The 13,533-nt window shown below is 41.2% G+C and overlaps 1 protein-coding gene across 1 annotated transcript in view; it reads right to left on the bottom strand.

Annotated features, from left to right (window-relative positions):
* GAS2L3 (growth arrest specific 2 like 3) overlaps positions 1–13,533 on the bottom strand; it is a 35,482-nt gene extending 21,949 nt beyond the window's left edge. Inside the window, exon 1 of the mRNA XM_004602765.3 lies at positions 13,510–13,533. The gene's annotated coding sequence lies outside the window, so the exon portion shown is untranslated. The remainder of the gene's footprint in view (positions 1–13,509) is intronic.

Genomic DNA, 13,533 nt, shown 5'->3' with positions numbered 1-13,533 from the left:
GGAAATAACAATGTCTTTCTATAATCATTTTTCATGTTAACTTCCTCCATAAGGCAAAACAAGGACAAAAAGCAAAAGGAAGTGCAATTTTAGTTCCAATATACTATTCTTAATATGTATAAAAACATACAACCTTAACTATGCAATATTAATATAATTCTTTAATGAAGTTTTAGAGTTTAAAATTGTGAAAAATTTAGAAACATTAATAATATAGAATAGAGGAAACCTAAGAGTTTTGTTGCTGGCAGCAGCATTATGTATTAGTCAAGTTTGTTTTTATTGCAAACCACCACTAAATCATGCTAAGAAAATTTACAGATGCTTTATTATAAGGCTATAATGCTATCTTTCACCTTCCAAGGAAAAGTTATTTTCTCCTCTAAGCTGTACTCAACATACCTCATGCAAAGAGCCAACTACACATATCACAGGAACATTTCTTCTGGCACTAAAGTAGAACTTGGTAAACCTCAGTGAAAAGTCAGATAGTACATCATATTTTCTTTGCGGGAAGGCAAAGGACAGCAGAATGTCCTTTTTGATGTCATTTGTCCCATCTCTCTACCATACCAAAAGGCCAAAGTACAATCGTGCATTACTAATGAGCTTGTTATGCTTCCCACGAGCTAATTCAGTGGGGAATACATTTTCCTTTAGCATAAATAATCCTTTGTACCCAACAAAGATCCACAGTTGAGAAGCTTCCGAGACCAGTTTTCAAAAATGCAGCAAAGAAGCTGCTCCCATTAACCGAAGGAGTCCCACATCATCAGACAAGGGCTTTAGCAGTTGGAGCTGCCAACCACAAACAAAAGGAGGCCTAAATTATAAGGCGTGTGCAAATCAAGAACAGTGACACATTCACAAAGAAGCTATCACAAGAATGTTTAGTAGTTGCACTTTTTATGAAAAATTCAACAAAATTAGTTTTATGAAAGAAATGAATTTGTGCAAAACCTTCTGTGACTTGAACTTTAACCAGAAGAGTTAAGACATTTTTTTAATCATTCTCTAGTAACAGAAAAAACTACTTTTAAGATGACAGAAATACAACCCTCTAGATTATCTTAAAAAGAGGTTCTGCAATAAAACAGCACTCAAACAAGATATAATCCATTTCCATGTATGAGAAACGATCAAATACCTACTTTCATTGGAAAATTCTGTACACTGATGAGGTTGTATCAATGAATGAATGAGTATTCATTGTATACCCAAACTGAAGAGTGAGCTATTCATTCACTCTTCTCTTTATAAATCATCTTTATATTTTAGGCATTTAATTCCAAGGACAGTTTCTTTTCTACAGTTAACTCCAATCCACATCACAATTATAATGCTTTCTTCTCACACATTTCACTTATTTTCCTCTTTTACAGTACTCTATGAAAAGTCTCAACCCTCCTGTCCCCAGACACTAGCCAATCCACCTTTGGAGTCACATCTTCACTAGCAACTTAGTAACTTTATTTTTTGTTTCTGTCCTTCTGTGATTTGGACAAGTCCACTTCAATTCTGCCACTCAGAAAGTATTTTCTCTTATATTTGGCAAAAGAAAAAAAAAGAGACTTCTCATGCAACCAAATCTAAACAAATCCTATAGAGCATCTTTTATAAAACAAGGGGTTTATTCCAAGATCAGAGCTAAAGATACTAACTTTTCTAAATGTAGCAAAAATCTAGTCATGTATATAACTCGGAGGCCGAGCACCTGCCCTGCAAGTCTAAAGCCCTGGATTTGATCCCTGGCACCACACACACACACACACACACACACACACACACACACACACACACAAACACACACACACACACACAGCCCTACCTCAAAAACTAAATAATAGAAGAAACATGTTTCTAGAAACACTAAAGGTACTCATCCACTTGAAATCTGAATGGGACTTGGGTCTAGCCTACTTGTCTTATTATGAGATCCTCAGTTCATTTGTGGTAAGGCTGTTCATACCAATATGACTTTACACCATGATGGGAATGCATGTCAACCTATATAACTGACTCTGTTCCAATGGCCATAGCTCTGAAGCTGAGTGCATGTCTACTCCTTACCCAGAAGATAGTGTATGGAGGGAAGATGGGGGACGGGGTCACAGGTTGGCATGCTCCTCCTCTAATACAAATTTGGAAAAGAGGGCAAGTTTAGAAAAGAACTTTTTTTTAAGTTTCTCCAGAAAAGTAGTTACATTTACCACCACCAGACCACATACATTCAGCACACAGCAGATTATTGTCAAGGAACATGAGCTGCAAAAGCATGATAAATGCCAAAGCTGGGACAGTGGCTGCTGCAAAGGGGCAGAAGGAAGATGACACTGAAAGGAAAATAGAAGCCTTTCAACTGTCTTTCAAGAGAAGTGGTAAAAACACAGATGTTATTATACTTGTCTAAAGTCTCTTTAGGTCAAAAATCACTTCATCATTTTAATATTTCATTCAGAAAATTAAGATAATCTCTCTTTTGTCTAGAAAATTTCTCAGCTTTAAAACTGAGTTAAATATTTCCTTACTCCCTAATAGAAAATATAGAAAATTATACGCATATCAAATATAAGCCCTTTCTCAAAGCCAGTACTAAAATAACTCAACACAAAGGCACCACTGTAGTAGTTTAAAGTAGCAGGCAGACCTGGCTTGAATTTCAGTTCTGGCACATATTAGCTGTGGATAGTAAATTTCTGTAAGCACAACACTCCCATCTATTATGAGGTTGATGCTATCACTTCCCTCACATGGTGGTTGAAAAGATTAAATAAGACGCTAATACAGCAAGTGCATTGCTAGACTTTAAAATGAGTTGCATGGTCAGTAATAGGATATGGCGGGATGAGCACAAGGTGGCACATAATTATAGCTCATTTAATACCATTAAAAAAATAAGAAAACTAGTCTATTCAAACTCAAATCATTGAAAATAATTTGGAAATCATTCTAGTTACTAACAGAAAAATAAACATAGTCATGTCATATGTGGAAGAAAAAGCTCTTAAAAACCCTCTAAGCAAATGAGGGCGGTGCTCAGAAATGAATCTGTAACTCACAATTTTCTTTGCTAGAATGAAAATCTTCTAAAATTTATCTAACATAAGTCCTTCACTTCGCTTTATCTCCTCACTGTCCTTCTGGTAAGTTTTGATCATGTTTCTGGCTATGTCATTATTCAGACCATACACCTTTTCATGTGGCAGACATCCATTCATTTATTCAGCAAGCATTTTTTTCAGATCCTTTACTAAATTAAGCACTATGTGTAAAGAGAGATGGTGATCAACACAACTAACAAGTGATGTCCTTATGGAGTTAAGCCAATAAAGGAGATTGAAAATAACAAATATACATACAATGCTAGATGATAACTGCTTTGAAGAAAAGAAATATCTGGGATTTAGAAGAAAAATGACTTTGAAGAATGGTAAGCAGTTGAGAGGAGAAAGGTTTCTGCAGAAGCAGAATAATTTTTGAAAAAAATTGAACAAAGAAAGAGTTTAGCACCTTACAAGACTAGAAAAAAAGCCAATGTGGCTGAGGCTGAGGTAGATATGCAGGACAGGTTGAAGAACTGGGCAGTGGCCGGTACATAGCCATGCCAAAGAATTGTTACTCTCAATGCAATGAGATACCACAGAAGAGATTCAGCCAAGGGAGTGTAAATAATCTAATTTGAAGTTCCAAAAGAACTGTGCAGGGGAAAGAGAAACATGGGAGAAAAGGAAGATGGTTTTAACAGAGGAGGGGAAGGACACAGAAGAACAGGAACAGGGCCAAGAATGAAAAGAGGGAGAGGGAGAGGGAGAGGAAGAGGGAGAGAGGGCGGGGGAGAGAGAGAGAGGGAGAGGGAGAGGGAGGGAAGGAGAGAGAAAAAGAGAGGGAGAGAGAATGAGTGCAAAGGAAACCACACACAGGAATAAGACAAAGAGCAACCTGGAAGGGGAAAAGAAGTTAGGGACCTGCTCCAGTAGTTCAGTGACAAAAATGGTGGACAATGTCTCAGAGAAAGACAGACGCATTCCAAACTATTTTGGCACCAGAGTCAAAGACTTTATAAAGATTAGAGGTATAGGGTGACAGAGACAGATGTAAGGACAGAGTAAAGTGTCAAAAATAACTACTAATTTTTCAGCTTCAAGCAATTGAGCAAACAGATACGGGTGATACTCAGATGAGAGGGATGGGGGTTAAAATAGAATGAAATGGAAACTCAGCAAAAATAGGTCAAAAGTGTGGGCTTTTTTTTTAAGTCATTTTAAATTTAAGAAGTCTTTAAAAATATTCAAGTGGAAATGTCTGGTAGGCATTTGGAAATACTAATCTTAGGCTAAGAGGAAAGTTCAGGAGGAGATAGAAATGTCAGCTAATACCTGGTAGCAAAATGACTGGGAAAAGAATGAGTTCATGTGAGGAAGCAATGGAGAAGTGATGAGGGTCTAAAACCAAGTCCTGTGAAAATCCAACAACCAAGACATTAGAGAACGAGTGCAGAGACTCACAGACTCACATCTCAGTCTAGGCTTATTACACTTTTATTTACCTCATCAGGCTTTCCTGATTGATCTGTATTAATTCTGACTATATCTGACTTTTTAAAAGTAAAACAAGTTTTATTTGGCAAGAAAGTTTTTTTAAGATAATACATATATTAACATATGACAGCAGTTTTCAGGTATATAACATAAAGGTGCAATATTTATAGATTACAAAGCGATCACCACAAAAACTAGTTAACATCCACTACCATGCTGATTTTTTACATATGATGAGTATAAAGATCTATTCTTTCAGCAACTGCCAAGAAAACAACAGTATATTAACTATACTCATCATATTAATTCTGATTACCTTTGGCTGTTGAATTCACTAGCATTTTCTCCAATCATTTCTCTGTACAGTGCTTTACACTATTTTGAGTTATTTCTGTACATTGTTTAACCAGTATAAGTCCACAGATTGATGCTGATAATTATACTGATAGATGTATTTAAGCCTAATGTTTAGAAAATAATTTTGGTGAGGCAGATGAGAAAATCTCAAGGGAATACTGGGTAGTTTTCTATAGTGTAGGGTGGGGAGTGGGGGGAAAACAATGACAAAAATGCTTAGAAACAACCCAGAGCTTGGAAACAGTCATCTAGTGCGACCTTCCTAAACTGTGGGACCTAACTGCATATGGGCTTGTGTAATTTTTTATTTTATTTTATTTTATTTTGCTTTTTGGGTCACACCTGGCGATGCACAGGGGTTACTCCTGGCTCTGCACTCAGGAATTACTCCTGGCAGTGCTCAGGGGACCATATAGGATGCTGGGAATTGAACCCGGGTCGGCCGTGTGCAAGGCAAACGCCCTACCCGCTGTGCTATCACTCCAGCCCCTTGTGTAATTTTTTAAAGATTGTTTGGAAATAGCCAGAGAGATAGCATAGAGGGAACTAAGTTGCTTGCCTTGCAAACACTACTAGGTGTGGCCCAGAAAAACCCTCAAATATAATAGATGAACATTATGAACAAAAAAAAAGTTCTTTATGACTTATTATCAGTAAGCATTAGGTTAGACTATTTTATATACCTATATACCTGGGGCCATATAAAAATTTCTCAACAAAAGGGAGTGGCAAGTATGGGAAAAGTTTAAGCCTTTACCCTAGCTGACAAATCTTCAAAGGTTTTTTATTGCATTTATATCTGGCAGGAGTCCTTAAAATAATTTTGAATTTATGCAACTTGAATTATAACTCATTTTCCCTACCCCACCAAGTGCAAGGTCAAATTTCTATAATGGTTATTGATTAAGGTACCAGCAGGTCAAGTGAATTGTCTGATATACCAGAGTAATCACTTAATTTAAAAAAAAAATAGGACTAAGACTGGTGTGCAGGGGGAGGGTCCAAGTAAACAGACTAGAATAGCTCTGCCATGGATCAGGTACATTTTTCTTACATCTTAATTACTGGTCTCCAAAGATGTCTATTCTACCTAATCCCCATTTGTGAAGATGCTATGTCTGTGGACAAAATGACCTTGTAGTACATTAAAAGCCTTAAAAATGGGAGATTACTCTGGTGGGTCTAGTGATTTTGCAAGAGTTCTTGCAAGAGTGCAGAAACAAAGAAAGGTAAAATCCAGGAATATGAGAATAAAAGGGGGAAAGGAGAGGAAAGAAAAAGAGGGAGGAAGGATGGGGGAGGGAAAGAGAGAGAAAAAGAGAGAGACAGGGAAGGCAGGAGGGAGGAAAAAAGAGTGGAGAGAAATAAAGATGAGCTGTTTAGCTAAGGATATGGGATCATTTATTGGCTCACTCACACCTTTAAATATTTATACAGAGGCATCTTGTGTTTTAACGACCTCAGGGAAGAGCTCCACTTTTCACTGTTACCAGGCCTTCCTTGATTTCTCCCTTCCCTCTCTCCTCCCAAACACGGGAGAAAACTCAGTGGCCTTCCCCCCCTTGCTTCCCGCTCCCCGTTGCCTGTGGCCGCCCCTCCTGTTTAGCCAGCTCTGTCCCTCTCCAGCTTCCTGCCAGGGCTGAGGCCCGGGCATCCTTTCTCCAGCCTGTAAGCCCCCAGCCGTTCCTCATGGACCTGGAGCCACAGTGACCCATCACCCCCCACCTGAGGACACATTCCTAAGCCCTGCTTAAATGCTTTATACCTTGGGGATAAAGCCAAAGCCCTTAACAAAGCTAAAGGTCTTAAAGGAGCCCCTCCAGTACCATCAGGACCCACTGCTGAACTCCCTTTTTGAACTAAAAGTACCTCACAGACCAGAGAGCTCTCCCCTATCTCCTTCCAGACACGCTCTTACCTAACATTCAGATGTGATTCCTCTAAACAGCCTCCCTGAAGCCTCTTCCCCAATTGAGGTCATTTATTAGTATTTACTGCTATATTCTTTTGCTACTCTACACTTTGAAAAATAAGATCCTTAAGGGACATCCACCATTTTCTGGCATACAAAGGCCAGCTCCACAACTAATCCCGAAACAAACGACAAGCCACTGAATCTCCCAGGAGGTTCAATCTGCACCAAGAACTCTGGAGCCTTCTCAAAACGGGCACAGGCATATTCCCCTCATACTCCCACACCTGCCCAGCAGCCTCTGCCCACACCCAGCATCTTCCAGGGCAGGAGCAGCCCAGCTTCACAACTGAACCTCAAGCCACCAAACTGTTCCAGCTCCACGATGGTGCAGTCACACATGCCTCTAAATTCCATAGTACTGACAGGCCGGTAGGAGCACAGAAAATCTTCGATGGCAAAGCTGTGCAGAAGCCCACCAAACTCAATAAGCGAAAACAAGTAACACAAAAGACTCAATTAGCACCGACCAGCTATGTAAATCCTCAGACAATGACTTTAGTAATAGGACTGTCAGATTTAACAATTATCACAAATTGATTCTATTGATCTATTTTCTGATAATTCATCGTTGTAACATGTAATATAAAGTGAATTATTTTGTGCCTGCAAAGGGAGCATGCTTGGGGGGTGGGAGGAAGATGTTAGTGTGTACAACCAAGATGATGAGCAGTGCAGCCGAGTGCACTGACACCACAGCTAACGTGTGCAACCTCAGAGAGCCAGCACACATCTGCATGTCCAAAACGTGTGTGCATACATGTGCCACCCTGTCCATCCCAGCAACAGCCCCCACTACACAGTGAAATATCAATGCAAGAGCAATTTTATGTTTTAGTGTGTAACAAGCAATATAAACTATTTTGTGCCTGCTAAGGGATCAGGCTTGGGGGTGGGTGGAAAATTGGGGACAATGGGGAGGGAACATCATGCTGACTGATGGGGCTGGTGATGAACTACTGAAGGCTTGAAACAACTGTGTAATAAACAACTTTGTAAATCATGATATTTAACTAAAGTTTTTTAAAAAATAATAAATAAAATTCTGAAAGATCTTTAAAAAGAGCCAAAATGTATAACTTATGGTAAAGGACACATCTTACAGCACGAGACCTGGCTCAATTCCCAGTACCACATGCACATATGTGTGCACACACACTCAGATATACGTATCTACAGATGTTATATATATGTATATATATATATATATGTACATACAGGGGAACTATGAAATTTAGACAGGGACATATTTAGCTCTTTAAGGTCAAGAAAAACATATCGAAGTGGCCTCCATGTATGGAGGTGGTTCTTCGTCTTCAGGAGGAGTGAATATATGCGGAGCTTCAGCAACCACCGCTTCTCTCCAATTCCAGTTCCATCAAGAGAGTAATGAAAATAGATAACAGCAGAGAGATTTGTTAAGATATGTGGGCACGAGTTCCTCTGCCGGTTCCTTTCATGGGTGAGGCTCGTCTGAGCATGTGGAGAGTGACCTTGGGCATGGCTGCGGCTGGGTTCTGGAGGTTTTCGGTATGCGGGACCCGTGGCTGAGAACTCAAAGCCTGCTCGGATCAGGACTGGTCCTCCTCCACAAACTGCCCCCCCACTCCCCTCCCCCCCCGTTCCCCGACATGTAATCTCATCAATGGCCGAGATCTATAAAACAAAGCTATAAGACTATAAAACAAAGCTCCCAGAAAAAAAGCGATGCAGAATCTCGCACGGCAGAGCCTGGCAAGCTACCTGTGGCATATTTGATATGCCAAAAGCAGTAACAATAATGGACCTCATTCCTCTGACCCTGAATGCTACGGGGATGAATGGAGACATTACTGGCATCCGCTCAAGCAAATCAATGACCAACGGGATGACAGAGATACGGTGGTACATACATACATATATATCTAGATAGATCACATACACAATACACAATTTAACGGGCTTATCTTCCTTACTTCTACCTTTTTTATAAAAAATTAGTGCTACCATGAGCACTTGAAATATCCTAAACAAATACTACACTCATCACTAAAGAGACTATAAAACAGTAAATAAATCAGAGGCCAAGAGATTTAGTATAGTGGGTAAGGTGCTTGCCTTGCATTGGGCCAAACCCAACTAAATCCCCAGCACCACATATGTTACCCTGAGGACAGCCGAGAGTGATCCCTGAGCACAGAGTTAAGAGTAAATTCTGTGCACTGTTAAGGTTTGGATAGATAGGGTGCTTGCCTTGCACATGTCCGACCTGGGTTTGATTCCTCTGTCCCTCTCGAAGAACCCGGCAAGCTACCAAGAGTATCCCGCCCGCACGGCAGGGCCTGGCAAGCTACCTATGGCATATTCAATATGCCAAAAAGGGTAACAACAAGTCTAACAATAAAGACGTTACTGGTGCCCGCTCAAGCAAATCGATGAACAACGGGATGATAGTGCTACAGTGCTACAATTAAATCTGTTGCATGTCTATTTAAGGAAAACACAACCTCCAAAGCAAATGAAAATTTTCAGAATTTTCAAAATTTCATAAACAATATTTATAAAGTTTAATGAAAAATACCACGTTATTTGCAAATTATTAGAGATTTAATTTTTTAGGATTCTCTTTTTGTTTTGCTTTGTTTTGCTTTAAGTTTTCCTTGGGTCTTTTTGGCAGAGACCCAACCTGAATAACATAATTTTTAATTAAACAGATGTATTATTATAATGTTTTGTAGGCTACAAAAACTGTTGAAGAACTTAAAATCACATTGCCTCTGTATATAAGTTGAAAGGGAAAACATACACCTATACCAACACTAATATAAAGAAATGTAAAAACAACATTAAGGAAATGTAAAAACATTAAGTGTCTATTAACAGGAAATTGCTCAAATAACATGAAATATTCATAGGGTAGATTCATCAAACCCCTTGAAAGAAGAACTGAAGGTTCTGATATGAAAACATGTCATTATATGTCATGAGACCAAAAGCAATCTGAAAAAGAGTGTATGTAATTATGTCAGTGGTATATACTTAGAATGCTTTATAAATTGTGCATATGTGAAACAAAGAAAAACTTATGAATAGACAAATTTCTCAACAGCCAATTTCATTTCTAGTATCAAAAAATATTAAGTCATCTAATAAGAGAAAATAAAAGCCATTATGTTTGAAAAACTAGACAGGGCCGGGGAGACAGCTCAAGAGCTGGAGGGCATGCCTTGCATCCACAAAACTCCGAGTGGCATTGCCAGGTGCCCTGACCATGAATTGCCAGGGCACCCCTAACAGTGGGATAGATGAGGTGAGGTGGGGGACCAAACATGGGATCTGCACACTGACCCAGTGGGCCTTCATGGCTGGACCTATCCCCAGGAATCCCCAGCACTGCTGGGAAGACCCTATTAATAGATATCTCTATAAAGTGAACCCTTCATCATAGCTCATATTATATTTCCGTTCAGAAATTTTATATTGTGTAATGAAGAGTAGGCAGGAACCTCTACAAGTCAGCAGTTCTGAACAGCCAGCACGTGACCGATGGTCACAAGGCTGTAGCTTCCTACCAAGCTTGCTTTCAGCATCAAAGGTGAAACTGCACTCATGGATCTGCTACATTTCCATTCATTCTAGTTCTTTGGAAGTGAGTGATTGGTCTATTAAATACATGGCAACTTTCTATTAGTCTGCTCTGTAACAATGTAATGACATGAAAAAACTAAAGAGGGGCTGGAGCCATAGATAGTCCAGTGGGCAGGGTGCTTGCCTCTCACACTGCCCACCCAGGTTTGATCTCAGGCACCCCATACGGTCCCCTGAGCCTGCCCGAAGTGATCACTCAGCATAGACCTAAGAGTGTAAGGCCTGAGCGAAGCAGGGTGTGGCCCCAAAAACCCTAAACTGTCAATTACTCATGACTCATTTCTCTATGGCAGTTACATTTCAATTAAAAATAGGAACATTTGTGGAAGAGGGTTATTACAGGAAGTAAGGTGCTTGCCTTGCATGTGGCTGACCTTGGTTTAATCCCTGGTTCAGCATACAGCGAACCATATTTAAGTTTCCACCAGGCATGATCCCTAAGCACAGAGCCAGGAGATGACCCTGCGCAACACAAACTGGTATACTCAAGTTTCCTGGTCACTCAAATTCTAGGTATGTCATAAGTGTTAGGTATGTAAAGGTGTATCGGACATCTGAGAACATAAAACAACAGGAAGAAAGTGATACAGAGACAAATATGACAATACATATTACCCTTATTACCTACTTCTCTAACCAACAGTCAACTTGAAAAATCAAAATGACTTACGAGGTAAGTGAGGGAATAACTTATGGGGGAACTGTTGGTTGATTTAAAAAAAATATATAGACAAAAACTATATGGGAATATATAAATTAGGAAACAATATTTTTGAATAGGCCAAGATAGTTCTCCAAGACTTCCTTTAGTCTTTTGAATTTTGTTTTTCTTTTTCCGTTGGGAGGTGCACAATCAGTGTGCTCAGGGCTTACTCCTGCCTCTATACTCAGGTATCAGTACTGGTGGGGCTAGGAAGGGCCTCAAACCGGGTCAGCCAAAGGTGCCCAATCCACTATACTATTTCTCTGGCCCAAACTCCTTTAGTTCTTAACAGCATGCCAATTACAAACATTATTCTCTTGCTATACACTTTAGCTTACCAAAACTAATAATGTCTCATTTTTTTATCCATAAAACATTCAAAATATAATCATACCTAGGGCAGAAACAAACCTAGGCCATACAAACAAATAAATTCGTGCCAGGAAGTTGCTTAATGCTGGGAATATAAATACATGAATAGTGAGTGGGTCAGAAAAGAGGCTAGACAATGGAATGAAATCATCTAGACTAAATTCTGGGTGATATATAGGAGGTTATTCCCTTTCTGAGCTTCCTCATCGACAACACAAATAACACCAGCAAGAAGGTTCTAAGATTTTTAACAATCATATAAATAAGGTCCCTAGAACACAGCACCTCGCCTATATTAGGTTACAAAGAGTGCCACATACAAGTTATCTGCCTTGGTTAACTAACCAAGGAATGGTTAACTACCACTACACCTCAAGCATTGCCTTCACTTCCTGCTGTCAACCTAGAGATAGCTTCAAACTTTTGATTCAAATTAGACAGCAAACAAATAACAACTATGTGTAGGGCACTCTACTAATTACATGAGATATTTCATTTCGTCCTCATCACAACCCTGGCATCAACAAGGCAGGGACTATTATTAACCTACTTTTATAGATTAGAAAATATAGGTTTAAAAAGAAGAACTCGCCCACGGCCACACACACCGAGGCAAATCTGGGTTCAGAGTCCACATACTTAGCACCCCTGCCAGTGGAAGAAGGAAGTAATACTTTTCCTTTGGTAAAGTCAAAATAGCAGGCACAAAGAACCCGTCAGAAGTCCATTGATTTGAAATGGGCTCTGGGAAAATGATGAGTCAGAAGCGTATCCGCACCTGAGGATTCTCAAGAGCTTCCACTTTTTCAATTCAAAATCTGAGCTGGCAGGAATTCCAACTGCTAATCATTGAAGTGGCAGTCAGAGGGGGATCAGATGGCTGATCACAAAGTTCCTGTATCTAACGAGTGTCAATTGACCAATTGACCGGTGTCAATTAATTATCTAGTCGTTATCAGCAAAGCAAAACCCAAACTCTGACCTAAGAGAGAGCCTGGGGGGATATGTGTGTATACACATATATATAAAATGGAGTACTGAAGAAAGATATAATGAAGAGGGAAAGTGTGTGTGTGTGTGTGTGTGTGTGCGCGCGCGCGCGGGCCCTCCTCATTAGTCTGTGTCTGCGACTTAAATACCCCCCAAAGCACTCTAAAGCCCTAAGACGCAAAGCCTTGGACTGAGACGGATCAGTTAGGATCCAACAGTGCCCGCCTAGGTAAACACACGGTGCATCCAAAGCTTGCATCAATTTTCCTTTTGCAATCCACCCCCGCCCCCTCCCCCGCCATCCCCCCAAGGCAGTCCTGCAAGCTGGGGTTGCAGCTGGGGCAAGGGGACAGGCGGTATCGCGCCGAGAGCCGCAGACCCTAACTCTGTCCATCTGGCAGAATAAACGGGGAAGCGCGGCAAACTCTACTCAGCGTCAGTCTGGGTCTCGAGGTGACGTTAACTCAAGTGACCCTCTAACGCTCGCGCGTGGGGAGAGGGGGTGGGGAGGGCAGAGGGTGACCCCGGAGACCCTAAACTTGCTCCGGGCTCTGACAGCTTTGTAAGCCCCCAAGCCAACTCGTCGCCGGGGTCTTCCCGAGCCCGACCCCGCTGTTCGCGCGCGCGCTCGCCCGGCCCGCACACCTGTTGCCCCTCCAAGCCGCAGTCCGGTGGGCCAGCGCGGGCTGGCAGGCGTGATTTCACCTTGACAGCTCCGCGGACCAATCAGAGAGCGCGGGGCGCCCGCGGCGAGCCAATTGCGGGACGCCTCGGACCTGGGGGGCGCTCGGGAAAACCCAACCAAAGCCCGGGTTCGACTGCAGGGCGCTCGCGGGGGTTTCACTCCCCGGGCCCGACGCAGCTGAGGCGCGGCGCGTGGCTTCTCTCCGAGCGAGGGCGAGTTCAGATTCGCGAGGCCCAGAGAAGGCGCACACGGGGGAAGGACTTACCCGTCTGAGCGCGGGACGGTCACT

The sequence above is a fragment of the Sorex araneus genome, chromosome 10 (assembly GCF_027595985.1).
Source record: "Sorex araneus isolate mSorAra2 chromosome 10, mSorAra2.pri, whole genome shotgun sequence".
Classification (NCBI taxonomy): domain Eukaryota; kingdom Metazoa; phylum Chordata; class Mammalia; order Eulipotyphla; family Soricidae; genus Sorex; species Sorex araneus.
Note: the sequence above shows the minus strand (reverse complement) of the source record. Positions and strands in the feature narration are given on the sequence as shown.